Source organism: Phalangium opilio, unplaced genomic scaffold, assembly GCF_054372755.1.
Source record: "Phalangium opilio isolate 3A_F unplaced genomic scaffold, DU_Popi_V2 ptg000077l_1, whole genome shotgun sequence".
Lineage (NCBI taxonomy): Eukaryota > Metazoa > Arthropoda > Arachnida > Opiliones > Phalangiidae > Phalangium > Phalangium opilio.
Genome location: NW_028324185.1, coordinates 556,284 through 581,628, shown reverse-complemented (window position 1 = coordinate 581,628; position 25,345 = coordinate 556,284). Strand labels below are relative to the sequence as shown.

Below are 25,345 nucleotides of genomic sequence, written 5' to 3'. Positions count from 1 at the left end.
ATGTCTCGAACCTGGGACCTTCCGCGTGTTAGGCGGACGTGATAACCACTACACCATAGAGACGTAACTACACCATAGATACGTAACCACACCATAGATACGTAGTAATTCTGAGTTTTTCAAGAGATCTAGCTTATTTTTATGCCCAATCACTATGGTCAAAACAAGTATCTACCAGGTCTCGAATCTGGGACCTTCCGCGTGTTAGGCGGAAGTGATAACCACTACACCATCGATACGTAACTACACGTAGATACGTAGTAATTCTGGGTTTTTCAAGAGATCTAGCTTATTTTTATGCCCAATCACGATGGTCAAAACTTGTATCTACCAGGGCTCGAACCTGGGACCTTCCGCGTGTGAAGCGGATGTGATAACCACTACACCATCGATACGTAACTACACGTAGATACGTAGTAATTCTGGGGTTTTCAAGAGATCTAGCTTATTTTTATGCCCAATCACGATGGTCAAAACTTTTATCTACCAGGGCTCGAACCTGGGACCTTCCGCGTGTGAAGCGGACGTGATAACCACTACACCATAGATACGTAACTACACCATAGATACGTAGTAATTCTGAGTTTTTCAAGAGATCTAGCTTATTTTTATGCCCAATCACTATGGTCAAAACATTATCTACCAGGTCTCGAACCTGGGACCTTCCGCGTGTTAGGCGGACGTGATAACCACTACACCATAGATACGTAACTACACCATACATACGTAACTACACCATCGATACGTAACTACACGTAGATACGTAGTAATTCTGGGTTTTTCAAGAGATCTAGCTTATTTGTATGCCCAATCACTATGGTCAAAACATGTATCTACCAGGTTGCGAACCTGGGACCTTCCGCGTGTTAGGCGGAAGTGATAACCACTACACCATCGATACGTAACTACACGTAGATACGTAGTAATTCTGGGTTTTTCAAGAGATCTAGCTTATTTTTATGCCCAATCACGATGGTCAAAACTTTTATCTAACAGGGCTCGAACCTGGGACCTTCCGCGTGTGAAGCGGACGTGATAACCACTACACCATAGATACGTAACTACACCATAGATACGCAACTACACCTTAGATACGTAGTAATTCTGAGTTTTTCAAGAGATCTAGCTTATTTTTATGCCCAATCACTATGGTCAAAACATTATCTACCAGGTCTCGAACCTGGGACCTTCCGCGTGTTAGGCGGACGTGATAACCACTACACCATAGATACGTAACTACACCATAGATACGTAACTACACCGTAGATACGTAGTAATTCTGGGTTTTTCAAGAGATCTAGCTTATTTTTATGCCCAATCACGATGGTCAAAACTTGTATCTACCAGGGCTCGAACCTGGGACCTTCCGCGTGTGAAGCGGACGTGATAACCACTACACCATCGATACGTAACTACACGTAGATACGTAGTAATTCTGGATTTTTCAAGAGATCTAGCTTATTTTTATGCCCAATCACGATGGTCAAAACTTGTACCTACCAGGGCTCGAACCTGGGACCTTCCGCGTGTGAAGCGGATGTGATAACCACTACACCATAGATACGTAACTACACCGTAGATACGTAGTAATTCTGGGTTTTTCAAGAGATCTAGCTTATTTTTATGCCCAATCACGATGGTCAAAACTTGTATCTACCAGGGCTCGAACCTGGGACCTTCCGCGTGTGAAGCGGACGTGATAACCACTACACCATAGATACGTAACTACACCATAGATACGTAACTACACCATAGATACGTAGTAATTCTGAGTTTTTCAAGAGATCTAGCTTATTTTTATGCCCAATCACTATGGTCAAAACATGTATCTACCAGGTCGCGAACCTGGGACCTTCCGCGTGTTAGGCGGAAGTGATAACCACTACACCATCGATACGTAACTACACGTAGATACGTAGTAATTCTGGGTTTTTCAAGAGATCTAGCTTATTTTTATGCCCAATCACTATGGTCAAAACTTGTATCTACCAGGTCTCGAACCTGGGACCTTCCGCGTGTTAGGCGGAAGTGATAACCACTACACCATCGATACGTAACTACACGTAGATACGTAGTAATTCTGGGTTTTTCAAGAGATCTAGCTTATTTTTATGCCCAATCACTATGGTCAAAACTTGTATCTACCAGGGCTCGAACCTGGGACCTTCCGCGTTTGAAGCGGACGTGATAACCACTACACCATAGATACGTAACTACACCATAGATACGTAGTAATTCTGAGTTTTTCAAGAGATCTAGCTTATTTTTATGCCCAATCACTATGGTCAAAACATTATCTACCATGTCTCGAACCTGGGACCTTCCGCGTGTTAGGCGGACGTGATAACCACTACACCATAGATACGTAACTACACCATAGATACGTAACCACACCATAGATACGTAGTAATTCTGAGTTTTTCAAGAGATCTAGCTTATTTTTATGCCCAATCACTATGGTCAAAACAAGTATCTACCAAGTCTCGAATCTGGGACCTTCCGCGTGTTAGGCGGAAGTGATAACCACTACACCATCGATACGTAACTACACGTAGATACGTAGTAATTCTGGGTTTTTCAAGAGATCTAGCTTATTTTTATGCCCAATCACGATGGTCAAAACTTGTATCTACCAGGGCTCGAACCTGGGACCTTCCGCGTGTGAAGCGGATGTGATAACCACTACACCATCGATACGTAACTACACGTAGATACGTAGTAATTCTGGGGTTTTCAAGAGATCTAGCTTATTTTTATGCCCAATCACGATGGTCAAAACTTTTATCTACCAGGGCTCGAACCTGGGACCTTCCGCGTGTGAAGCGGACGTGATAACCACTACACCATAGATACGTAACTACACCATAGATACGTAGTAATTCTGAGTTTTTCAAGAGATCTAGCTTATTTTTATGCCCAATCACTATGGTCAAAACATTATCTACCAGGTCTCGAACCTGGGACCTTCCGCGTGTTAGGCGGACGTGATAACCACTACACCATAGATACGTAACTACACCATAGATACGTAACTACACCGTAGATACGTAGTAATTCTGGGTTTTTCAAGAGATCTAGCTTATTTTTATGCCCAATCACGATGGTCAAAACTTGTATCTACCAGGGCTCGAACCTGGGACCTTCCGCGTGTGAAGCGGACGTGATAACCACTACACCATAGATACGTAACTACACCATAGATACGTAGTAATTCTGAGTTTTTCAAGAGATCTAGCTTATTTTATTGTCCAATCACTATGGTCAAAACATGTATCTACCAGGTCTCGAACCTGGGACCTTCCGCGTGTTAGGCGGACGTGATAACCACTACACCATAGATACGTAACTACACCATAGATACGTAGTAATTCTGAGTTTTTCAAGAGATCTAGCTTATTTTTATGCCCAATCACTATGGTCAAAACATGTATCTACCAGGTCTCGAACCTGGGACTTTCCGCGTGTTAGTCGGACGTTATAACCACTACACCATAGATACGTAACTACACCATAGATACGTAGTAATTCTGAGTTTTTCAAGAGATCTAGCTTATTTTTATGCCCAATCACTATGGTCAAAACTTGTATCTACCATGTCTCGAACCTGGGACCTTCCGCGTGTTAGGCGGACGTGATAACCACTACACCATAGATACGTAACTACACCATACATACGTAACTACACCATAGATACGTAGTAATTCTGAGTTTTTCAAGAGATCTAGCTTATTTTTATGAAAAATCACTATGGTCAAAACATGTATCTACCAGGTCTCGAACCTGGGACCTTCCGCGTGTTATGCGGAAGTGATAACCACTACACCATCGATACGTAACTACACGTAGATACGTAGTAATTCTGGGTTTTTCAAGAGATCTAGCTTATTTTTATGCCCAATCACTATGGTCAAAACATGTATCTACCAGGTTGCGAACCTGGGACCTTCCGCGTGTTAGGCGGAAGTGATAACCACTACACCATCGATACGTAACTACACGTAGATACGTAGTAATTCTGGGTTTTTCAAGAGATCTAGCTTATTTTTATGCCCAATCACGATGGTCAAAACTTTTATCTAACAGGGCTCGAACCTGGGACCTTCCGCGTGTGAAGCGGACGTGATAACCACTACACCATAGATACGTAACTACACCATAGATACGCAACTACACCTTAGATACGTAGTAATTCTGAGTTTTTCAAGAGATCTAGCTTATTTTTATGCCCAATCACTATGGTCAAAACATTATCTACCAGGTCTCGAACCTGGGACCTTCCGCGTGTTAGGCGGACGTGATAACCACTACACCATAGATACGTAACTACACCATAGATACGTAACTACACCGTAGATACGTAGTAATTCTGGGTTTTTCAAGAGATCTAGCTTATTTTTATGCCCAATCACGATGGTCAAAACTTGTATCTACCAGGGCTCGAACCTGGGACCTTCCGCGTGTGAAGCGGACGTGATAACCACTACACCATAGATACGTAACTACACCATAGATACGTAGTAATTCTGAGTTTTTCAAGAGATCTAGCTTATTATTATGCCCAATCACTATGGTCAACACATGTATCTACCAGGCTCGAACCTGGGACCGTCCGCGTGTTAGGCGGACGTGATAACCACTGCACCATAGATACGTAACTACACCATAGATACGTAGTAATTCTGAGTTTTTCAAGAGATCTAGCTTATTTTTATGTCCAATCACGATGGTCAAAAAATGCATCTACCAGGTCTCGAACCTGGGACTTTCCGCGTGTTAGGCGGACGTGATAACCACTACACCATAGATATGTAACTACACCATAGATACGTAGTAATTCTGAGTTTTTCAAGAGATCTATCTTATTTTTATGCCCAATCACGATGGTCAAAACATGTATCTACCAAGGCTCGAACCTGGGACCTTCCGCGTGTGAAACGGACTTGATAACCACTAAACCATATATAAGTGATATAAGTGAGTTTTCCAAAAAATCTAGCTTCTTTTTATGCTCAATCACGATTGTAAAAGCATATATCTACCAGGTCTCGAACCTGAGACCTTCCGCGTGTTAGGCGGACGTGATAACCACTTCACCATAGATACGTAGTAATTCTGGGGTTTTCAAGAGATCTAGCTTATTTTTATGCCCAATCACGATGGTCAAAACATGTATCTACCAGGGCTCGAACCTGGGACTTTCCGCGTGTTAGGCGGACGTGATAACCACTACACCATAGCTACGTGACTACACCTTAGATACGTAGTAATCCTGAGTTTTTCAAGAGATCTAGCTTATTATTATGCCCAATCACTATGGTCAAAAATATGTATCTACCAGGTCTCGAACCTGGGACCTTCCGCGTGTTAGGCGGACGTGATAACCACTACATCATAGATACGTAACTACACTATAGATACGTAGTAATTCTGAGTTTTTCAAGAGATCTAGCTTATTTTATTGTCCAATCACTATGGTCAAAACATGTATCTACCAGGTCTCGAACCTGGGACCTTCCGCGTGTTAGGCGGACGTGATAACCACTACACCATAGATACGTAGCTACACCATAGATACGTAGTAATTCTGAGTTTTTCAAGAGATCTAGCTTATTTTTATGCCCAATCACTATGGTCAAAACATGTATCTACCAGGTCTCGAACCTGGGACTTTCCGCGTGTTAGTCGGACGTGATAACCACTACACCATAGATACGTAACTACACCATAGATACGTAGTAATTCTGAGTTTTTCAAGAGATCTAGCTTATTTTTATGCCCAATCACTATGGTCAAAACTTGTATCTACCAGGGCTCGAACCTGGGACCTTCCGCGTGTGAAGCGGACGTCATAACCACTACACAATAGATACGTAGTAATTCTAGGTTTTTCAAGAGATCTAGCTTATTTTTATGCCCAATCACTATGGTCAAAACATGTATCTACCAGGTCTCGAACCTGGGACCTTCCGCGTGTTAGGCGGACGTGATAACCACTACACCATAGATACGTAACTACACCATAGATACGTAGTAATTCTGAGTTTTTCAAGAGATCTAGCTTATTATTATGCCCAATCACTATGGTCAACACATGTATCTACCAGGTCTCGAACCTGGGACCGTCCGCGTGTTAGGCGGACGTGATAACCACTGCACCATAGATACGTAACTACACCATAGATACGTAGTAATTCTGAGTTTTTCAAGAGATCTAGCTTATTTTTATGTCCAATCACGATGGTCAAAAAATGCATCTACCAGGTCTCGAACCTGGGACTTTCCGCGTGTTAGGCGGACGTGATAACCACTACACCATAGATATGTAACTACACCATAGATACGTAGTAATTCTGAGTTTTTCAAGAGATCTATCTTATTTTTATGCCCAATCACGATGGTCAAAACATGTATCTACCAAGGCTCGAACCTGGGACCTTCCGCGTGTGAAACGGACTTGATAACCACTTAACCATATATAAGTGATATAAGTGAGTTTTCCAAAAAATCTAGCTTCTTTTTATGCTCAATCACGATTGTAAAAGCATATATCTACCAGGTCTCGAACCTGAGTCCTTCCGCGTGTTAGGCGGACGTGATAACCACTTCACCATAGATACGTAGTAATTCTGGGGTTTTCAAGAGATCTAGCTTATTTTTATGCCCAATCACGATGGTCAAAACATGTATCTACCAGGGCTCGAACCTGGGACTTTCCGCGTGTTAGGCGGACGTGATAACCACTACACCATAGCTACGTGACTACACCTTAGATACGTAGTAATCCTGAGTTTTTCAAGAGATCTAGCTTATTATTATGCCCAATCACTATGGTCAAAAACATGTATCTACCAGGTCTCGAACCTGGGACCTTCCGCGTGTTAGGCGGACGTGATAACCACTACATCATAGATACGTAACTACACTATAGATACGTAGTAATTCTGAGTTTTTCAAGAGATCTAGCTTATTTTTATGCCCAATCACTATGGTCAAAACATGTATCTACCAGGTCTTGAACCTGGGACCTTCCGCGTGTTAGGCAGACGGGATTACCACTACACCAAGGATACGTAACTACAACATAGATACGTTGTAATTCTGGGTTTTTCAAGAGATCTAGCTTATTATTATGCCCAATCACTATGGTCAAAACATGTATCTACCAGGTCTCGAACCTGGGACCTTCCGAGTGTTAGGCGGACGTGATAACCACTACACCATAGATACGTAGTAATTCTGAGTTTTTCAAGAGATCTAGCTTATTTTTATGCCCAATCACGATGGTCAAAACATATATCTACCAAGGCTCGAACCTGGGAACTTCCGCGTGTGAAACGGACTTGATAACCACTAAACCATATATAAGTGATATAACTGAGTTTTCCAAAAGATCTAGATTCTTTTTATGCTCAATCACGATTGTAAAAACATGTATCTACCAGGTCTCGAACCTGAGACCTTCCGCGTGTCAGGCGGACGTGATAACCACTACACCATAGATACGTAGTAATTCTGGGGTTTTCAAGAGATCTAGCTTATTTTTATGCCCAATCACGATGGTCAAAACATGTATCTACCAGGGCTAGAACCTGGGACCTTCTGCGTGTGAAGCGGACGTGATAACCACAACACCATAGATACATGATCACACTGATTTTTCCAAAACATCTAGCTTATTTTTATGCCCAATCACGATGGTAAAAACATGTATCTTCCAGGTCTCGAACCTGGGACTTTCCGCGTGTTAGGCGGACGTGATAACAACTACACCATAGATACGTAACTATATCATAGATACGTAGTAATTCTTTGTTTTTCAAGAGATCTAGCTTATTTTTATGCCCAATCACGATGGTCAAAACATGTATCTACCAGGGCTCAAACCTGGGACCATCCGCGTGTGAAGCGGACGTGATAACCACTACACCATATATAAGACCTCACGCTGAGTTTTCCAAAAGATCTAGCTTCTTTTTATGCCCAATCACGATTGTAAAAACATGTATCTTCCAGGCCTGAACCTGGGACCTTCCGCGAGTTACGCGGACTTGATAACCACTACACCATAGATACATAGTAATAGCGAGTTTTCCATGAGATCTAGCTTATTTTACTGTCCAATCACGTTGTAAAAACATGTATCTTCCAGGTCTCGAACCTGGGACTTTCCGCGTGTTAGGCGGACGTTATAACCACTACACCATAGATGCGTAACTATATCATAGATACGTAGTAATTCTTTGTTTTTCAAGAGATCTAGCTTATTTTTATGCCCAATCACGATGGTCAAAACATGTCTCTACCAGGGCTCGAACCTGGGACCATCCGCGTGTGAAGCGGACGTGATAACCCCTACACCATAGATACGTAACTACACCATAGATACGTAGTAATTCTGAGTTTTTCAAGAGATGTAGCTTATTATTATGCCCAATCACTATGGTCAAAACACTTATCTTCCAGGCCTCGAACCTGGGACCTTCCGCGAGTTAAACGGACTTGATAACCACTACACCATAGATACATAGTAATAGCGAGTTTTCCATGAGATCTAGCTTATTTTATTGTCCAATCACGATGGTAAAAACATTTATCTTCCAGGTCTCGAACTTCGGACCTTCCGCGTGTTAGGCGGACGTGATAACCACTACACCATATATAAGTTGTCTCACTGAGTTTTTCAAAAGATCTAGCTGATTTTTATGCCCAATCACTATGGTCAAAACATGTATTTACCAGGTCTCGAACCTGGGACCTTCCACGTGTTAGGCGGACGTGATAACCACTACATCATCGATACGTAACTACACCGTAGATACGTAGTAATTCTGGGTTTTTCAAGAGATCTAGCTTATTTTTATGCCCAATCACGATGGTCAAAACTTGTATCTACCAGGGCTCGAACCTGGGACCTTCTGCGTGTGAAGCGGACGTGATAACCACTACACCATAGATACGTAACTACACCATAGATACGTAGTAATTCTGAGTTTTTCAAGAGATCTAGCTTATTTTTATGCCCAATCACTATGGTCAAAACATGTATCTACCAGGTCTCGAACCTGGGACCTTCCGCGTGTTAGGCGGACGTGATAACCACCATACCATAGATATGTAACTACACCATAGATACGTAGTAATTCTGAGTTTTTCAAGAGATGTAGCTTATTATTATGCCCAATCACTATGGTCAAAACACGTATCTTCCAGGCCTCGAACCTGGGACCTTCCGCGAGTTACGCGGACTTGATAACCACTACACCATAGATACATAGTAATAGCGAGTTTTCCATGAGATCTAGCTTATTTTATTGTCCAATCACGATGGTAAAAACATTTATCTTCCAGGTCTCGAACTTCGGACCTTCCGCGTGTTAGGCGGACGTGATAACCACTACACCATATATAAGTTTTCTCACTGAGTTTTTCAAGAGATCTAGCTGATTTTTATGCCCAATCACTATGGTCAAAACATGTATTTACCAGGTCTCGAACCTGGGACCTTCCGCGTGTTAGGCGGACGTGATAACCACGACACCATATATAAGTGCTCTCACTGAGTTTTTCAAGAGATCTAGATGATTTTTATGCCCAATCACTATGGTCAAAACATGTATTTACCAGGTCTCGAACCTGGGACCTTCCACGTGTTAGGCGGACGTGATAACCACTACACCATCGATACGTAACTACACCGTAGATACGTAGTAATTCTGGGTTTTTCAAGAGATCTAGCTTATTTTTATGCCCAATCACGATGGTCAAAACTTGTATCTACCAGGGCTCGAACCTGGGACCTTCCGCGTGTGAAGCGGACGTGATAACCACTACACCATAGATACGTAACTACACCATAGATACGTAACTACACCATAGATACGTAGTAATTCTGAGTTTTTCAAGAGATCTAGCTTATTTTTATGCCCAATCACTATGGTCAAAACATGTATCTACCAGGTCTCGAACCTGGGACCTTCCGCGTGTTAGGCGGACGTGATAACCACTACACCATAGATAGGTAGTAATTCTGAGTTTTTCAAGAGATGTAGCTTATTATTATGCCCAATCACTATGGTCAAAACACGTATCTTCCAGCCCTCGAACCTGGGACCTTCCGCGAGTTATGCGGACTTGATAACCACTACACCAAAGATACATAGTAATAGCGAGTTTTCCATGAGATCTAGCTTATTTTATTGTCCAATCACGATGGTAAAAACATTTATCTTCCAGGTCTCGAACTTCGGACCTTCCGCGTGTTAGGCGGACGTGATAACCACTACACCATATATAAGTTTTCTCACTGAGTTTTTCAAGAGATCTAGCTGATTTTTATGCCCAATCACTATGGTCAAAACATGTATTTACCAGGTCTCGAACCTGGGACCTTCCGCGTGTTAGGCGGACGTGATAACCACTACACCATATATAAGTGCTCTCACTGAGTTTTTCAAGAGATCTAGATGATTTTTATGCCCAATCACTATGGTCAAAACATGTATTTACCAGGTCTCGAACCTGGGATCTTCCACGTGCTAGGCGGACGTGATAACCACTACACCATCGATACGTAACTACACCGTAGATACGTAGTAATTCTGGGTTTTTCAAGAGATCTAGCTTATTTTTATGCCCAATCACTATGGTCAAAACATGTATCTACCAGGTCTCGAACCTGGGACCTTCCGCGTCTCAGGCGCACGTGATAACCACTACACCATAGATACGTAACTACACCATAGATACGTAGTAATTCTGAGTTTTTCAAGAGATGTAGCTTATTATTATGCCCAATCACTATGGTCAAAACACGTATCTTCCAGGCTTCGAACCTGGGACCTTCCGCGAGTTACGCGGACTTGATAACCACTACACCATAGATACATAGTAATAGCGAGTTTTCCATGAGATCTAGCTTATTTTATTGTCCAATCACGATGGTAAAAACATTTATCTTCCAGGTCTCGAACTTCGGACCTTCCGCGTGTTAGGCGGACGTGATAACCACTACACCATATATAAGTTTTCTCACTGAGTTTTTCAAGAGATCTAGATGATTTTTATGCCCAATCACTATGGTCAAAACATGTATTTACCAGGTCTCGAACCTGGGACCTTCCACGTGTTAGGCGGACGTGATAACCACTACACCATCGATACGTAACTACACCGTAGATACGTAACTACACCATAGATACGTAACTACACCATAGATACGTAGTAATTCTGAGTTTTTCAAGAGATCTAGATTATTATTATGCCCAATCACTATGGTCAAAACACGTATCTTCCAGGCCTCGAACCTGGGACCTTCCGCGAGTTACGCGGACTTTATAACCACTACACCATATATAAGTGCTCTCACTATGTTTTTCAAGAGATCTAGATGATTTTTATGCCCAATCACTATGGTCAAAACATGTATTTACGAGGTCTCGAACCTGGGACCTTCCACGTGTTAGGCGGACGTGATAACCACTACACCATCGATACGTAACTACACCGTAGATACGTAGTAATTCTGGGTTTTTCAAGAGACCTAGCTTATTTTTATGCCCAATCACTATGGTCAAAACATGTATCTTCCAGGCCTCGAACCTGCGACCTTCCGCGAGTTACGCGCACGTGATAACCACTACACCATAGATACGTAACTACACCATAGATACGTAGTAATTCTGAGTTTTTCAAGAGATGTAGCTTATTATTATGCCCAATCACTATGGTCAAAACACGTATCTTCCAGGCTTCGAACCTGGGACCTTCCGCGAGTTACGCGGACTTGATAACCACTACACCATAGATACATAGTAATAGCGAGTTTTCCATGAGATCTAGCTTATTTTATTGTCCAATCACGATGGTAAAAACATTTATCTTCCAGGTCTCGAACTTCGGACCTTCCGCGTGTTAGGCGGACGTGATAACCACTACACCATATATAAGTTTTCTCACTGAGTTTTTCAAGAGATCTAGATGATTTTTATGCCCAATCACTATGGTCAAAACATGTATTTACCAGGTCTCGAACCTGGGACCTTCCACGTGTTAGGCGGACGTGATAACCACTACACCATCGATACGTAACTACACCGTAGATACGTAACTACACCATAGATACGTAACTACACCATAGATACGTAGTAATTCTGAGTTTTCAAGAGATCTAGATTATTATTATGCCCAATCACTATGGTCAAAACACGTATCTTCCAGGCCTCGAACCTGGGACCTTCCGCGAGTTACGCGGACTTTATAACCACTACACCATATATAAGTGCTCTCACTATGTTTTTCAAGAGATCTAGATGATTTTTATGCCCAATCACTATGGTCAAAACATGTATTTACGAGGTCTCGAACCTGGGACCTTCCACGTGTTAGGCGGACGTGATAACCACTACACCATCGATACGTAACTACACCGTAGATACGTAGTAATTCTGGGTTTTTCAAGAGACCTAGCTTATTTTTATGCCCAATCACTATGGTCAAAACATGTATCTTCCAGGCCTCGAACCTGGGACCTTCCGCGAGTTACGCGGACTTGATAACCACTACACCATAGATACATAGTAATAGCGAGTTTTCCATGAGATCTACCTTATTTTATTGTCCAATCACGATGGTAAAAACATTTATCTTCCAGGTCTCGAACTTCGGACCTTCCGGGTGTTAGGCGGACGTGATAACCACTACACCATATATAAGTTTTCTCACTGAGTTTTTCAAGAGATCTAGCTGATTTTTATGCCCAATCACTATGGTCAAAACATGTATTTACCAGGTCTCGAACCTGGGACCTTCCGCGTGTTAGGCGGACGTGATAACCACTACACCATATATAAGTGCTCTCACTGAGTTTTTCAAGAGATCTAGATGATTTTTATGCCCAATCACTATGGTCAAAACATGTATTTACGAGGTCTCGAACCTGGGACCTTCCACGTGTTAGGCGGACGTGATAACCACTACACCATCGATACGTAACTACACCGTAGATACGTAGTAATTCTGGGTTTTTCAAGAGATCTAGCTTATTTTTCTGCCAATCACGATGGTCAAAACTTGTATCTACCAGGGCTCGAACCTGGGACCTTCCGCGTGTGAAGCGGACGTGATAACCACTACACCATAGATACGTAACTACACCATAGATACGTAACTACACCATAGATACGTAGTAATTCTGAGTTTTTCAAGAGATCTAGCTTATTTTTATGCCCAATCACTATGGTCAAAACATGTATTTACCAGGTCTCGAACCTGGGACCTTCCGCGTGTTAGGCGGACGTGATAACCACTACACCATATATAAGTGCTCTCACTGAGTTTTTCAAGAGATCTAGATGATTTTTATGCCCAATCACTATGGTCAAAACATGTATTTACCAGGTCTCGAACCTGGGACCTTCCACGTGTTAGGCGGACGTGATAACCACTACACCATCGATACGTAACTACACCGTAGATACTTAGTAATTCTGGGTTTTTCAAGAGATCTAGCTTATTTTTATGCCCAATCACGATGGTCAAAACTTGTATCTACCATGGCTCGAACCTGGGACCTTCCGCGTGTGAAGCGGACGTGATAACCACTACACCATAGATACGTAACTACACCATAGATACGTAACTACACCATAGATACGTAGTAATTCTGAGTTTTTAAGGAGATCTAGCTTATTTTTATGCCCAATCACTATGGTCAAAACATGTATCTACCAGGTCTCGAACCTGGGACCTTCCGCGTGTTAGGCGGACGTGATAACCACTACACCATAGATACGTAGTAATTCTGAGTTTTTCAAGAGACCTAGCTTATTTTTATGGCCAATCACTATGGTCAAAACATGTATCTACCAGGTCTCGAACCTGGGACCTTCCGCGTGTTAGGCGGACGTGATAACCACTACACCATATATAAGTGCTCTCACTGAGTTTTTCAAGAGATCTAGATGATTTTTATGCCCAATCACTATGGTCAAAACATGTCTTTACCAGGTCTCGAACCTGGGACCTTCCACGTGTTAGGCGGACGTGATAACCACTACACCATCGATACGTAACTACACCGTAGATACGTAGTAATTCTGGGTTTTTCAAGAGATCTAGCTTATTTTTATGCCCAATCACGATGGTCAAAACTTGTATCTACCAGGGCTCGAACCTGGGACCTTCCGCGTGTGAAGCGCACGTGATAACCACTACATCATAGATACGTAACTACACCATAGATACGTAGTAATTCTGAGTTTTTCAAGAGATGTAGCTTATTATTATGCCCAATCACTATGGTCAAAACACGTATCTTCCAGGCCTCGAACCTGGGACCTTCCGCGAGTTACGCGGACTTGATAACCACTACACCATAGATACATAGTAATAGCGAGTTTTCCATGAGATCTAGCTTATTTTATTGTCCAATCACGATGGTAAAAACATTTATCTTCCAGGTCTCGAACTTCGGACCTTCCGGGTGTTAGGCGGACGTGATAACCACTACACCATATATAAGTTTTCTCACTGAGTTTTTCAAGAGATCTAGCTTATTTTTATGCCCAATCACGATGGTCAAAACTTGTATCTACCAGGGCTCGAACCTGGGACCTTCCGCGTGTGAAGCGGACGTGATAACCACTACACCATAGATACGTAACTACACCATAGATGCGTAACTACACCATAGATACGTAGTAATTCTGAGTTTTTCAAGAGATCTAGATTATTATTATGCCCAATCACTATGGTCAAAACACGTATCTTCCAGGCCTCGAACCTGGGACCTTCCGCGAGTTACGCGGACTTGATAACCACTACACCATAGATACGTAGTAATTCTGAGTTTTTCAAGAGATGTAGCTTATTATTATGCCCAATCACTATGGTCAAAACACGTATCTTCCAGGCCTCGAACCTGGGACCTTCCGCGAGTTACGCGGACTTGATAACCACTACACCATAGATACATAGTAATAGCGAGTTTTCCATGAGATCTAGCTTATTTTATTGTCCAATCACGATGGTAAAAACATTTATCTTCCAGGTCTCGAACTTCGGACCTTCCGGGTGTTAGGCGGACGTGATAACCACTACACCATATATAAGTTTTCTCACTGAGTTTTTCAAGAGATCTAGCTGATTTTTATGCCCAATCACTATGGTCAAAACATGTATTTACCAGGTCTCGAACCTGGGACCTTCCGCGTGTTAGGCGGACGTGATAACCACTACACCATATATAAGTGCTCTCACTGAGTTTTTCAAGAGATCTAGATGATTTTTATGCCCAATCACTATGGTCAAAACATGTATTTACCAGGTCTCGAACCTGGGACCTTCCACGTGTTAGGCGGACGTGATAACCACTACACCATCGATACGTAACTACACCGCAGATACGTAGTAATTCTGGGTTTTTCAAGAGATCTAGCTTATTTTTATGCCCAATCACGATGGTCAAAACTTGTATCTACCAGGGCTCGAACCTGGGACCTTCCGCGTGTGAAGCGGACGTGATAACCACTACACCATAGATACGTAACTACACCATAGATACGTAACTACACCATAGATACGTAACTACACCATAGATACGTAGTAATTCTGAGTTTTTAAGGAGATCTAGCTTATTTTTATGCCCAATCACTATGGTCAAAACATGTATCTACCAGGTCTCGAACCTGGGACCTTCCGCGTGTTAGGCGGACGTGATAACCACTACACCAGATACGTAGTAATTCTGAGTTTTTCAAGAGACCTAGCTTATTTTTATGGCCAATCACTATGGTCAAAACATGTATCTACCAGGTCTCGAACCTGGGACCTTCCGCGTGTTAGGCGGACGTGATAACCACTACACCATAGATACGTAACTACACCATAGATACGTAGTAATTCTGAGTTTTTCAAGAGATGTAGCTTATTATTATGCCCAATCACTATGGTCAAAAAACGTATCTTCCAGGCCTCGAACCTGGGACCTTCCGCGAGTTACGCGGACTTGATAACCACTACACCATAGATACATAGTAATAGCGAGTTTTCCATGAGATCTAGCTTATTTTATTGTCCAATCACGATGGTAAAAACATTTATCTTCCAGGTCTCGAACTTCGGACCTTCCGCGTGTTAGGCGGACGTGATAACCACTACACCATATATAAGTTTTCTCACTGAGTTTTTCAAGAGATCTGGCTGATTTTTATGCCCAATCACTATGGTCAAAACATGTATTTACCAGGTCTCGAACCTGGGACCTTCCGCGTGTTAGGCGGACGTGATAACCACTACACCATATATAAGTGCTCTCACTGAGTTTTTCAAGAGATCTAGATGATTTTTATGCCCAATCACTATGGTCAAAACATGTATTTACCTGGTCTCGAACCTGGGACCTTCCACGTGTTAGGCGGACGTGATAACCACTACACCATCGATACGTAACTACACCGTAGATACGTAGTAATTCTGGGTTTTTCAAGAGATCTAGCTTATTTTTATGCCCAATCACGATGGTCAAAACTTGTATCTACCAGGGCTCGAACCTGGGACCTTCCGCGTGTGAAGCGCACGTGATAACCACTACATCATAGATACGTAACTACACCATAGATACGTAGTAATTCTGAGTTTTTCAAGAGATCTAGCTTATTTTTATGCCCAATCACTATGGTCAAAACATGTATCTACCAGGTCTCGAACCTGGGACCTTCCGCGTGTTAGGCGGACGTGATAACCACTACACCATAGATACGTAGTAATTCTGAGTTTTTCAAGAGATGTAGCTTATTATTATGCCCAATCATTATGGTCAAAACACGTATCTTCCAGGCCTCGAACCTGGGACCTTCCGCGAGTTACGCGGACTTGATAACCACTACACCATAGATACATAGTAATAGCGAGTTTTCCATGAGATCTAGCTTATTTATTGTCCAATCACGATGGTAAAAACATTTATCTTCCAGGTCTCGAACTTCGGACCTTCCGCGTGTTAGGCGGACGTGATAACCACTACACCATATATAAGTTTTCTCACTGAGTTTTTCAAGACATCTAGCTGATTTTTATGCCCAATCACTATGGTCAAAACATGTATTTACCAGGTCTCGAACCTGGGACCTTCCGCGTGTTAGGCGGACGTGATAACCACTACACCATATATAAGTGCTCTCACTGAGTTTTTCAAGAGATCTAGATGATTTTTATGCCCAATCACTATGGTCAAAACATGTATTTACCAGGTCTCGAACCTGGGACCTTCCACGTGTTAGGCGGACGTGATAACCACTACACCATCGATACGTAACTACACCGTAGATACGTAGTAATTCTGGGTTTTTCAAGAGATCTAGCTTATTTTTATGCCCAATCACGATGGTCAAAACTTGTATCTACCAGGGCTCGAACCTGGGACCTTCCGCGTGTGAAGCGGACGTGATAACCACTACACCATAGATACGTAACTACACCATAGATACGTAACTACACCATAGATACGTAGTAATTCTGAGTTTTTCAAGAGATCTAGCTTATTTTTATGCCCAGTCACGATGGTCAAAACTTGTATCTACCAGGGCTCGAACCTGGGACCTTCCGCGTGTGAAGCGGACGTGATAACCACTACACCATAGATACGTAGTAATTCTGAGTTTTTCAAGAGATCTAGATTATTATTATGCCCAATCACTATGGTCAAAACACGTATCTTCCAGGCCTCGAACCTGGGACCTTCCGCGAGTTACGCGGACTTGATAACCACTACACCATATATAAGTGCTCTCACTGAGTTTTTCAAGAGATCTAGATGATTTTTATGCCCAATCACTATGGTCAAAACATGTATTTACGAGGTCTCGAACCTGGGACCTTCCACGTGTTAGGCGGACGTGATAACTACTACACCATCGATACGTAACTACACCGTAGATACGTAGTAATTCTGGGTTTTTCAAGAGATCTAGCTTATTTTTATGCCCAATCACTATGGTCAAAACATGTATCTACCAGGTCTCGAACCTGGGACCTTCCGCGTGTTAGGCGGACGTGATAACCACTACACCATAGATACGTAGTAATTCTGAGTTTTTCAAGAGACCTAGCTTATTTTTATGGCCAATCACTATGGTCAAAACATGTATCTACCAGGTCTCGAACCTGGGACCTTCCGCGTGTTAGGCGGACGTGATAACCACTACACCATAGATACGTAACTACACCATAGATACGTAGTAATTCTGAGTTTTTCAAGAGATGTAGCTTATTATTATGCCCAATCACTATGGTCAAAACACGTATCTTCCAGGCCTCGAACCTGGGACCTTCCGCGAGTTACGCGGACTTGATAACCACTACACCATAGATACATAGTAATAGCGAGTTTTCCATGAGATCTAGCTGATTTTATTGTCCAATCACGATGGTAAAAACATTTATCTTCCAGGTCTCGAACTTCGAACCTTCCGCGTGTTAGGCGGACGTGATAACCACTACACCATATATAAGTTTTCTCACTGAGTTTTTCAAGAGATTTAGCTGATTTTTATGCCCAATCACTATGGTCAAAACATGTATTTACCAGGTCTCGAACCTGGGACCTTCCACGTGTTAGGCGGACGTGATAACCACTACACCATCGATACGTAACTACACCGTAGATACGTAGTAATTCTGGGTTTTTCAAGAGATCTAGCTTATTTTTATGCCCAATCACGATGGTCAAAACTTGTATCTACCAGGGCTCGAACCTGGGACCTTCCGGGTGTGAAGCGCACGTGATAACCACTACATCATAGATACGTAACTACACCATAGATACGTAGTAATTCTGAGTTTTTCAAGAGATCTAGCTTATTTTTATGCCCAATCACTATGGTCAAAACATGTATCTACCAGGTCTCGAACCTGGGACCTTCCGCGTGTTAGGCGGACGTGATAACCACTACACCATAGATACGTAACTACACCATAGATACGTAGTAATTCTGAGTTTTTCAAGAGATGTAGCTTATTATTATGCCCAATCATTATGGTCAAAACACGTATCTTCCAGGCCTCGAACCTGGGACCTTCCGCGAGTTACGCGGACTTGATAACCACTACACCATAGATACATAGTAATAGCGAGTTTTCCATGAGATCTAGCTTATTTATTGTCCAATCACGATGGTAAAAACATTTATCTTCCAGGTCTCGAACTTCGGACCTTCCGCGTGTTAGGCGGACGTGATAACCACTACACCATATATAAGTTTTCTCACTGAGTTTTTCAAGACATCTAGCTGATTTTTATGCCCAATCACTATGGTCAAAACATGTATTTACCAGGTCTCGAACCTGGGACCTTCCGCGTGTTAGGCGGACGTGATAACCACTACACCATATATAAGTGCTCTCACTGAGTTTTTCAAGAGATCTAGATGATTTTTATGCCCAATCACTATGGTCAAAACATGTATTTACCAGGTCTCGAACCTGGGACCTTCCACGTGTTAGGCGGACGTGATAACCACTACACCATCGATACGTAACTACACCGTAGATACGTAGTAATTCTGGGTTTTTCAAGAGATCTAGCTTATTTTTATGCCCAATCACGATGGTCAAAACTTGTATCTACCAGGGCTCGAACCTGGGACCTTCCGCGTGTGAAGCGGACGTGATAACCACTACACCATAGATACGTAACTACACCATAGATACGTAACTACACCATAGATACGTAGTAATTCTGAGTTTTTCAAGAGATCTAGCTTATTTTTATGCCCAGTCACGATGGTCAAAACTTGTATCTACCAGGGCTCGAACCTGGGACCTTCCGCGTGTGAAGCGGACGTGATAACCACTACACCATAGATACGTAACTACACCATAGATACGTAGTAATTCTGAGTTTTTCAAGAGATCTAGATTATTATTATGCCCAATCACTATGGTCAAAACACGTATCTTCCAGGCCTCGAACCTGGGACCTTCCGCGAGTTACGCGGACTTGATAACCACTACACCATATATAAGTGCTCTCACTGAGTTTTTCAAGAGATCTAGATGATTTTTATGCCCAATCACTATGGTCAAAACATGTATTTACGAGGTCTCGAACCTGGGACCTTCCACGTGTTAGGCGGACGTGATAACCACTACACCATCGATACGTAACTACACCGTAGATACGTAGTAATTCTGGGTTTTTCAAGAGATCTAGCTTATTTTTATGCCCAATCACTATGGTCAAAACATGTATCTACCAGGTCTCGAACCTGGGACCTTCCGCGTGTTAGGCGGACGTGATAACCACTACACCATAGATACGTAGTAATTCTGAGTTTTTCAAGAGACCTAGCTTATTTTTATGGCCAATCACTATGGTCAAAACATGTATCTACCAGGTCTCGAACCTGGGACCTTCCGCGTGTTAGGCGGACGTGATAACCACTACACCATAGATACGTAACTACACCATAGATACGTAGTAATTCTGAGTTTTTCAAGAGATGTAGCTTATTATTATGCCCAATCACTATGGTCAAAACACGTATCTTCCAGGCCTCGAACCTGGGACCTTCCGCGAGTTACGCGGACTTGATAACCACTACACCATAGATACATAGTAATAGCGAGTTTTCCATGAGATCTAGCTTATTTTATTGTCCAATCACGATGGTAAAAACATTTATCTTCCAGGTCTCGAACTTCGAACCTTCCGCGTGTTAGGCGGACGTGATAACCACTACACCATATATAAGTTTTCTCACTGAGTTTTTCAAGAGATCTAGCTGATTTTTATGCCCAATCACTATGGTCAAAACATGTATTTACCAGGTCTCGAACCTGGGACCTTCCACGTGTTAGGCGGACGTGATAACCACTACACCATCGATACGTAACTACACCGTAGATACGTAGTAATTCTGGGTTTTTCAAGAGATCTAGCTTATTTTTATGCCCAATCACGATGGTCAAAACTTGTATCTACCAGGGCTCGAACCTGGGACCTTCCGCGTGTGAAGCGGACGTGATAACCACTACACCATAGATACGTAACTACACCATAGATACGTAACTACACCATAGATACGTAGTAATTCTGAGTTTTTCAAGAGATCTAGATTATTATTATGCCCAATCACTATGGTCAAAACACGTATCTTCCAGGCCTCGAACCTGGGACCTTCCGCGAGTTACGCGGACTTGATAACCACTACACCAAAGATACATAGTAATAGCGAGTTTTCCATGAGATCTAGCTTATTTTATTGTCCAATCACGATGGTAAAAACATTTATCTTCCAGGTCTCGAACTTCGGACCTTCCGCGTGTTAGGCGGACGTGATAACCACTACACCATATATAAGTTTTCTCACTGAGTTTTTCAAGAGATCTAGCTGATTTTTATGACCAATCACTATGGTCAAAACATGTTTTTATCAGGTCTCGAACCTGGGACCTTCCGCGTGTTAGGCGGACGTGATAACCACTACACCATCGATACGTAACTACACCGTAGATACGTAGTAATTCTGGGTTTTTGAAGAGATCTAGCTTATTTTTATGCCCAATCACGATGGTCAAAACTTGTATCTACCAGGGCTCGAACCTGGGACCTTCCGCGTGTGAAGCGGACGTGATAACCACTACACCATAGATACGTAACTACACCATAGATACGTAACTACACCATAGATACGTAACTACACCATAGATACATAGTAATTCTGAGTTTTTAAGGAGATCTAGCTTATTTTTATGCCCAATCACTATGGTCAAAACATGTATCTACCAGGTCTCGAACCTGGGACCTTCCGCGTGTTAGGCGGACGTGATAACCACTACACCAGATACGTAGTAATTCTGAGTTTTTCAAGAGACCTAGCTTATTTTTATGGCCAATCACTATGGTCAAAACATGTATCTACCAGGTCTCGAACCTGGGACCTTCCGCGTGTTAGGCGGACGTGAAAACCACTACACCATAGATACGTAACTACACCATAGATACGTAGTAATTCTGAGTTTTTCAAGAGATGTAGCTTATTATTATGCCCAATCACTATGGTCAAAAAACGTATCTTCCAGGCCTCGAACCTGGGACCTTCCGCGAGTTACGCGGACTTGATAACCACTACACCATATATAAGTTTTCTCACTGAGTTTTTCAAGAGATCTGGCTGATTTTTATGCCCAATCACTATGGTCAAAACATGTATTTACCAGGTCTCGAACCTGGGACCTTCCGCGTGTTAGGCGGACGTGATAACCACTACACCATATATAAGTGCTCTCACTGAGTTTTTCAAGAGATCTAGATGATTTTTATGCCCAATCACTATGGTCAAAACATGTATTTACCTGGTCTCGAACCTGGGACCTTCCACGTGTTAGGCGGACGTGATAACCACTACACCATCGATACGTAACTACACCGTAGATACGTAGTAATTCTGGGTTTTTCAAGAGATCTAGCTTATTTTTATGCCCAATCACGATGGTCAAAACTTGTATCTACCAGGGCTCGAACCTGGGACCTTCCGCGTGTGAAGCGCACGTGATAACCACTACATCATAGATACGTAACTACACCATAGATACGTAGTAATTCTGAGTTTTTCAAGAGATCTAGCTTATTTTTATGCCCAATCACTATGGTCAAAACATGTATCTACCAGGTCTTGAACCTGGGACCTTCCGCGTGTTAGGCGGACGTGATAACCACTACACCATAGATACGTAACTACACCACAGATACGTAGTAATTCTGAGTTTTTCAAGAGATGTAGCTTATTATTATGCCCAATCATTATGGTCAAAACACGTATCTTCCAGGCCTCGAACCTGGGACCTTCCGCGAGTTACGCGGACTTGATAACCACTACACCATAGATACATAGTAATAGCGAGTTTTCCATGAGATCTAGCTTATTTATTGTCCAATCACGATGGTAAAAACATTTATCTTCCAGGTCTCGAACTTCGGACCTTCCGCGTGTTAGGCGGACGTGATAACCACTACACCATATATAAGTTTTCTCACTGAGTTTTTCAAGACATCTAGCTGATTTTTATGCCCAATCACTATGGTCAAAACATGTATTTACCAGGTGTCGAACCTGGGACCTTCCGCGTGTTAGGCGGACGTGATAACCACTACACCATATATAAGTGCTCTCACTGAGTTTTTCAAGAGATCTAGATGATTTTTATGCCCAATCACTATGGTCAAAACATGTATTTACCAGGTCTCGAACCTGGGACCTTCCACGTGTTAGGCGGACGTGATAACCACTACACCATCGATACGTAACTACACCGTAGATACGTAGTAATTCTGGGTTTTTCAAGAGATCTAGCTTGTTTTTATGCCCAATCACTATGGTCAAAACATGTATCTACCAGGTCTCGAACCTGGGACCTTCCGCGTGTTAGGCGGACGTGATAACCACTACACCATAGATACGTAGTAATTCTGAGTTTTTCAAGAGACCTAGCTTATTTTTATGGCCAATCACTATGGTCAAAACATGTATCTACCAGGTCTCGAACCTGGGACCTTCCGCGTGTTAGGCGGACGTGATAACCACTACACCATAGATACGTAACTACACCATAGATACGTAGTAATTCTGAGTTTTTCAAGAGATGTAGCTTATTATTATGCCCAATCACTATGGTCAAAACACGTATCTTCCAGGCCTCGAACCTGGGACCTTCCGCGAGTTACGCGGACTTGATAACCACTACACCATAGATACATAGTAATAGCGAGTTTTCCATGAGATCTAGCTTATTTTAATGTCCAATCACGATGGTAAAAACATTTATCTTCCAGGTCTCGAACTTCGAACCTTCCGCGTGTTAGGCGGACGTGATAACCACTACACCATATATAAGTTTTCTCACTGAGTTTTTCAAGAGATCTAGCTGATTTTTATGCCCAATCACTATGGTCAAAACATGTATTTACCAGGTCTCGAACCTGGGACCTTCCACGTGTTAGGCGGACGTGATAACCACTACACCATCGATACGTAACTACACCGTAGATACGTAGTAATTCTGGGTTTTTCAAGAGATCTAGCTTATTTTTATGCCCAATCACGATGGTCAAAACTTGTATCTACCAGGGCTCGAACCTGGAACCTTCCGCGTGTGAAGCGGACGTGATAACCACTACACCATAGATACGTAACTACACCATAGATACGTAACTACACCATAGATACGTAGTAATTCTGAGTTTTTCAAGAGATCTAGATTATTATTATGCCCAATCACTATGGTCAAAACACGTATCTTCCAGGCCTCGAACCTGGGACCTTCCGCGAGTTACGCGGACTTGATAACCACTACACCAAAGATACATAGTAATAGCGAGTTTTCCATGAGATCTAGCTTATTTTATTGTCCAATCACGATGGTAAAAACATTTATCTTCCAGGTCTCGAACATCGGACCTTCCGCGTGTTAGGCGGACGTGATAACCACTACACCATATATAAGTTTTCTCACTGAGTTTTTCAAGAGATCTAGCTGATTTTTATGACCAATCACTATGGTCAAAACATGTTTTTATCAGGTCTCGAACCTGGGACCTTCCGCGTGTTAGGCGGACGTGATAACCACTACACCATCGATACGTAACTACACCGTAGATACGTAGTAATTCTGGGTTTTTGAAGAGATCTAGCTTATTTTTATGCCCAATCACGATGGTCAAAACTTGTATCTACCAGGGCTCGAACCTGGGACCTTCCGCGTGTGAAGCGGACGTGATAACCACTACACCATAGATACGTAACTACACCATAGATACGTAACTACACCATAGATACGTAGTAATTCTGAGTTTTTAAGGAGATCTAGCTTATTTTTATGCCCAATCACTATGGTCAAAACATGTATCTACCAGGTCTCGAACCTGGGACCTTCCGCGTGTTAGGCGGACGTGATAACCACTACACCAGATACGTAGTAATTCTGAGTTTTTCAAGAGACCTAGCTTATTTTTATGGCCAATCACTATGGTCAAAACATGTATCTACCAGGTCTCGAACCTGGGACCTTCCGCGTGTTAGGCGGACGTGATAACCACTACACCATAGATACGTAACTACACCATAGATACGTATTAATTCTGAGTTTTTCAAGAGATGTAGCTTATTATTATGCCCAATCACTATGGTCAAAAAACGTATCTTCCAGGCCTCGAACCTGGGACCTTCCGCGAGTTACGCGGACTTGATAACCACTACACCATAGATACATAGTAATAGCGAGTTTTCCATGAGATCTAGCTTATTTTATTGTCCAATCACGATGGTAAAAACATTTATCTTCCAGGTCTCGA

The 25,345-nt window shown here is 42.4% G+C and overlaps 49 non-coding genes across 49 annotated transcripts; all 49 read right to left on the bottom strand.

The window, feature by feature from the left end:
- Nucleotides 1-322: 322 nt before the first annotated feature.
- On the bottom strand, nt 323-395 carry TRNAV-CAC (transfer RNA valine (anticodon CAC)). The gene has a single exon. It is a non-coding gene; the product is annotated as a tRNA-Val (tRNA).
- Nucleotides 396-478: 83 nt separating this feature from the next.
- Nucleotides 479-551, bottom strand: TRNAV-CAC (transfer RNA valine (anticodon CAC)). The gene has a single exon. It is a non-coding gene; the product is annotated as a tRNA-Val (tRNA).
- Nucleotides 552-984: 433 nt separating this feature from the next.
- Nucleotides 985-1,057, bottom strand: TRNAV-CAC (transfer RNA valine (anticodon CAC)). The gene has a single exon. It is a non-coding gene; the product is annotated as a tRNA-Val (tRNA).
- Nucleotides 1,058-1,335: 278 nt separating this feature from the next.
- On the bottom strand, nt 1,336-1,408 carry TRNAV-CAC (transfer RNA valine (anticodon CAC)). Its single transcript has one exon. It is a non-coding gene; the product is annotated as a tRNA-Val (tRNA).
- Nucleotides 1,409-1,491: 83 nt separating this feature from the next.
- TRNAV-CAC (transfer RNA valine (anticodon CAC)) lies at nt 1,492-1,564 on the bottom strand. Its single transcript has one exon. It is a non-coding gene; the product is annotated as a tRNA-Val (tRNA).
- An 84-nt stretch (nt 1,565-1,648) lies between these two features.
- Nucleotides 1,649-1,721, bottom strand: TRNAV-CAC (transfer RNA valine (anticodon CAC)). Its single transcript has one exon. It is a non-coding gene; the product is annotated as a tRNA-Val (tRNA).
- Nucleotides 1,722-2,136: 415 nt separating this feature from the next.
- TRNAL-CAA (transfer RNA leucine (anticodon CAA)) lies at nt 2,137-2,209 on the bottom strand. The gene has a single exon. It is a non-coding gene; the product is annotated as a tRNA-Leu (tRNA).
- Nucleotides 2,210-2,624: 415 nt separating this feature from the next.
- TRNAV-CAC (transfer RNA valine (anticodon CAC)) lies at nt 2,625-2,697 on the bottom strand. Its single transcript has one exon. It is a non-coding gene; the product is annotated as a tRNA-Val (tRNA).
- Nucleotides 2,698-2,780: 83 nt separating this feature from the next.
- On the bottom strand, nt 2,781-2,853 carry TRNAV-CAC (transfer RNA valine (anticodon CAC)). The gene has a single exon. It is a non-coding gene; the product is annotated as a tRNA-Val (tRNA).
- Nucleotides 2,854-3,112: 259 nt separating this feature from the next.
- Nucleotides 3,113-3,185, bottom strand: TRNAV-CAC (transfer RNA valine (anticodon CAC)). The gene has a single exon. It is a non-coding gene; the product is annotated as a tRNA-Val (tRNA).
- Nucleotides 3,186-3,269: 84 nt separating this feature from the next.
- On the bottom strand, nt 3,270-3,342 carry TRNAV-AAC (transfer RNA valine (anticodon AAC)). Its single transcript has one exon. It is a non-coding gene; the product is annotated as a tRNA-Val (tRNA).
- A 729-nt stretch (nt 3,343-4,071) lies between these two features.
- Nucleotides 4,072-4,144, bottom strand: TRNAV-CAC (transfer RNA valine (anticodon CAC)). The gene has a single exon. It is a non-coding gene; the product is annotated as a tRNA-Val (tRNA).
- A 278-nt stretch (nt 4,145-4,422) lies between these two features.
- On the bottom strand, nt 4,423-4,495 carry TRNAV-CAC (transfer RNA valine (anticodon CAC)). The gene has a single exon. It is a non-coding gene; the product is annotated as a tRNA-Val (tRNA).
- Nucleotides 4,496-5,483: 988 nt separating this feature from the next.
- Nucleotides 5,484-5,556, bottom strand: TRNAV-AAC (transfer RNA valine (anticodon AAC)). Its single transcript has one exon. It is a non-coding gene; the product is annotated as a tRNA-Val (tRNA).
- A 241-nt stretch (nt 5,557-5,797) lies between these two features.
- TRNAV-CAC (transfer RNA valine (anticodon CAC)) lies at nt 5,798-5,870 on the bottom strand. The gene has a single exon. It is a non-coding gene; the product is annotated as a tRNA-Val (tRNA).
- Nucleotides 5,871-5,935: 65 nt separating this feature from the next.
- Nucleotides 5,936-6,008, bottom strand: TRNAV-AAC (transfer RNA valine (anticodon AAC)). Its single transcript has one exon. It is a non-coding gene; the product is annotated as a tRNA-Val (tRNA).
- Nucleotides 6,009-7,430: 1,422 nt separating this feature from the next.
- Nucleotides 7,431-7,503, bottom strand: TRNAV-GAC (transfer RNA valine (anticodon GAC)). The gene has a single exon. It is a non-coding gene; the product is annotated as a tRNA-Val (tRNA).
- Nucleotides 7,504-8,294: 791 nt separating this feature from the next.
- On the bottom strand, nt 8,295-8,367 carry TRNAV-CAC (transfer RNA valine (anticodon CAC)). The gene has a single exon. It is a non-coding gene; the product is annotated as a tRNA-Val (tRNA).
- Nucleotides 8,368-8,884: 517 nt separating this feature from the next.
- TRNAV-CAC (transfer RNA valine (anticodon CAC)) lies at nt 8,885-8,957 on the bottom strand. The gene has a single exon. It is a non-coding gene; the product is annotated as a tRNA-Val (tRNA).
- An 812-nt stretch (nt 8,958-9,769) lies between these two features.
- On the bottom strand, nt 9,770-9,842 carry TRNAV-CAC (transfer RNA valine (anticodon CAC)). The gene has a single exon. It is a non-coding gene; the product is annotated as a tRNA-Val (tRNA).
- An 812-nt stretch (nt 9,843-10,654) lies between these two features.
- On the bottom strand, nt 10,655-10,727 carry TRNAL-GAG (transfer RNA leucine (anticodon GAG)). The gene has a single exon. It is a non-coding gene; the product is annotated as a tRNA-Leu (tRNA).
- Nucleotides 10,728-13,069: 2,342 nt separating this feature from the next.
- On the bottom strand, nt 13,070-13,142 carry TRNAV-CAC (transfer RNA valine (anticodon CAC)). Its single transcript has one exon. It is a non-coding gene; the product is annotated as a tRNA-Val (tRNA).
- A 398-nt stretch (nt 13,143-13,540) lies between these two features.
- TRNAV-CAC (transfer RNA valine (anticodon CAC)) lies at nt 13,541-13,613 on the bottom strand. Its single transcript has one exon. It is a non-coding gene; the product is annotated as a tRNA-Val (tRNA).
- A 103-nt stretch (nt 13,614-13,716) lies between these two features.
- Nucleotides 13,717-13,789, bottom strand: TRNAV-AAC (transfer RNA valine (anticodon AAC)). The gene has a single exon. It is a non-coding gene; the product is annotated as a tRNA-Val (tRNA).
- Nucleotides 13,790-14,149: 360 nt separating this feature from the next.
- Nucleotides 14,150-14,222, bottom strand: TRNAV-CAC (transfer RNA valine (anticodon CAC)). Its single transcript has one exon. It is a non-coding gene; the product is annotated as a tRNA-Val (tRNA).
- A 360-nt stretch (nt 14,223-14,582) lies between these two features.
- TRNAV-CAC (transfer RNA valine (anticodon CAC)) lies at nt 14,583-14,655 on the bottom strand. Its single transcript has one exon. It is a non-coding gene; the product is annotated as a tRNA-Val (tRNA).
- An 812-nt stretch (nt 14,656-15,467) lies between these two features.
- Nucleotides 15,468-15,540, bottom strand: TRNAV-CAC (transfer RNA valine (anticodon CAC)). The gene has a single exon. It is a non-coding gene; the product is annotated as a tRNA-Val (tRNA).
- A 258-nt stretch (nt 15,541-15,798) lies between these two features.
- On the bottom strand, nt 15,799-15,871 carry TRNAV-AAC (transfer RNA valine (anticodon AAC)). The gene has a single exon. It is a non-coding gene; the product is annotated as a tRNA-Val (tRNA).
- Nucleotides 15,872-16,526: 655 nt separating this feature from the next.
- Nucleotides 16,527-16,599, bottom strand: TRNAV-CAC (transfer RNA valine (anticodon CAC)). The gene has a single exon. It is a non-coding gene; the product is annotated as a tRNA-Val (tRNA).
- Nucleotides 16,600-16,683: 84 nt separating this feature from the next.
- Nucleotides 16,684-16,756, bottom strand: TRNAV-AAC (transfer RNA valine (anticodon AAC)). Its single transcript has one exon. It is a non-coding gene; the product is annotated as a tRNA-Val (tRNA).
- Nucleotides 16,757-17,391: 635 nt separating this feature from the next.
- TRNAV-CAC (transfer RNA valine (anticodon CAC)) lies at nt 17,392-17,464 on the bottom strand. The gene has a single exon. It is a non-coding gene; the product is annotated as a tRNA-Val (tRNA).
- A 103-nt stretch (nt 17,465-17,567) lies between these two features.
- Nucleotides 17,568-17,640, bottom strand: TRNAV-CAC (transfer RNA valine (anticodon CAC)). The gene has a single exon. It is a non-coding gene; the product is annotated as a tRNA-Val (tRNA).
- A 360-nt stretch (nt 17,641-18,000) lies between these two features.
- TRNAV-AAC (transfer RNA valine (anticodon AAC)) lies at nt 18,001-18,073 on the bottom strand. Its single transcript has one exon. It is a non-coding gene; the product is annotated as a tRNA-Val (tRNA).
- Nucleotides 18,074-18,138: 65 nt separating this feature from the next.
- TRNAV-AAC (transfer RNA valine (anticodon AAC)) lies at nt 18,139-18,211 on the bottom strand. The gene has a single exon. It is a non-coding gene; the product is annotated as a tRNA-Val (tRNA).
- A 674-nt stretch (nt 18,212-18,885) lies between these two features.
- TRNAV-AAC (transfer RNA valine (anticodon AAC)) lies at nt 18,886-18,958 on the bottom strand. Its single transcript has one exon. It is a non-coding gene; the product is annotated as a tRNA-Val (tRNA).
- A 654-nt stretch (nt 18,959-19,612) lies between these two features.
- Nucleotides 19,613-19,685, bottom strand: TRNAV-CAC (transfer RNA valine (anticodon CAC)). The gene has a single exon. It is a non-coding gene; the product is annotated as a tRNA-Val (tRNA).
- A 103-nt stretch (nt 19,686-19,788) lies between these two features.
- On the bottom strand, nt 19,789-19,861 carry TRNAV-CAC (transfer RNA valine (anticodon CAC)). Its single transcript has one exon. It is a non-coding gene; the product is annotated as a tRNA-Val (tRNA).
- Nucleotides 19,862-20,240: 379 nt separating this feature from the next.
- On the bottom strand, nt 20,241-20,313 carry TRNAV-AAC (transfer RNA valine (anticodon AAC)). The gene has a single exon. It is a non-coding gene; the product is annotated as a tRNA-Val (tRNA).
- A 65-nt stretch (nt 20,314-20,378) lies between these two features.
- TRNAV-AAC (transfer RNA valine (anticodon AAC)) lies at nt 20,379-20,451 on the bottom strand. The gene has a single exon. It is a non-coding gene; the product is annotated as a tRNA-Val (tRNA).
- Nucleotides 20,452-20,968: 517 nt separating this feature from the next.
- On the bottom strand, nt 20,969-21,041 carry TRNAV-CAC (transfer RNA valine (anticodon CAC)). Its single transcript has one exon. It is a non-coding gene; the product is annotated as a tRNA-Val (tRNA).
- A 536-nt stretch (nt 21,042-21,577) lies between these two features.
- On the bottom strand, nt 21,578-21,650 carry TRNAV-CAC (transfer RNA valine (anticodon CAC)). The gene has a single exon. It is a non-coding gene; the product is annotated as a tRNA-Val (tRNA).
- A 258-nt stretch (nt 21,651-21,908) lies between these two features.
- TRNAV-AAC (transfer RNA valine (anticodon AAC)) lies at nt 21,909-21,981 on the bottom strand. Its single transcript has one exon. It is a non-coding gene; the product is annotated as a tRNA-Val (tRNA).
- A 517-nt stretch (nt 21,982-22,498) lies between these two features.
- On the bottom strand, nt 22,499-22,571 carry TRNAV-CAC (transfer RNA valine (anticodon CAC)). Its single transcript has one exon. It is a non-coding gene; the product is annotated as a tRNA-Val (tRNA).
- An 84-nt stretch (nt 22,572-22,655) lies between these two features.
- TRNAV-AAC (transfer RNA valine (anticodon AAC)) lies at nt 22,656-22,728 on the bottom strand. Its single transcript has one exon. It is a non-coding gene; the product is annotated as a tRNA-Val (tRNA).
- A 654-nt stretch (nt 22,729-23,382) lies between these two features.
- TRNAV-AAC (transfer RNA valine (anticodon AAC)) lies at nt 23,383-23,455 on the bottom strand. The gene has a single exon. It is a non-coding gene; the product is annotated as a tRNA-Val (tRNA).
- A 65-nt stretch (nt 23,456-23,520) lies between these two features.
- Nucleotides 23,521-23,593, bottom strand: TRNAV-AAC (transfer RNA valine (anticodon AAC)). The gene has a single exon. It is a non-coding gene; the product is annotated as a tRNA-Val (tRNA).
- Nucleotides 23,594-24,110: 517 nt separating this feature from the next.
- TRNAV-CAC (transfer RNA valine (anticodon CAC)) lies at nt 24,111-24,183 on the bottom strand. Its single transcript has one exon. It is a non-coding gene; the product is annotated as a tRNA-Val (tRNA).
- A 536-nt stretch (nt 24,184-24,719) lies between these two features.
- On the bottom strand, nt 24,720-24,792 carry TRNAV-CAC (transfer RNA valine (anticodon CAC)). Its single transcript has one exon. It is a non-coding gene; the product is annotated as a tRNA-Val (tRNA).
- Nucleotides 24,793-25,031: 239 nt separating this feature from the next.
- On the bottom strand, nt 25,032-25,104 carry TRNAV-AAC (transfer RNA valine (anticodon AAC)). Its single transcript has one exon. It is a non-coding gene; the product is annotated as a tRNA-Val (tRNA).
- Nucleotides 25,105-25,345: the final 241 nt, after the last annotated feature.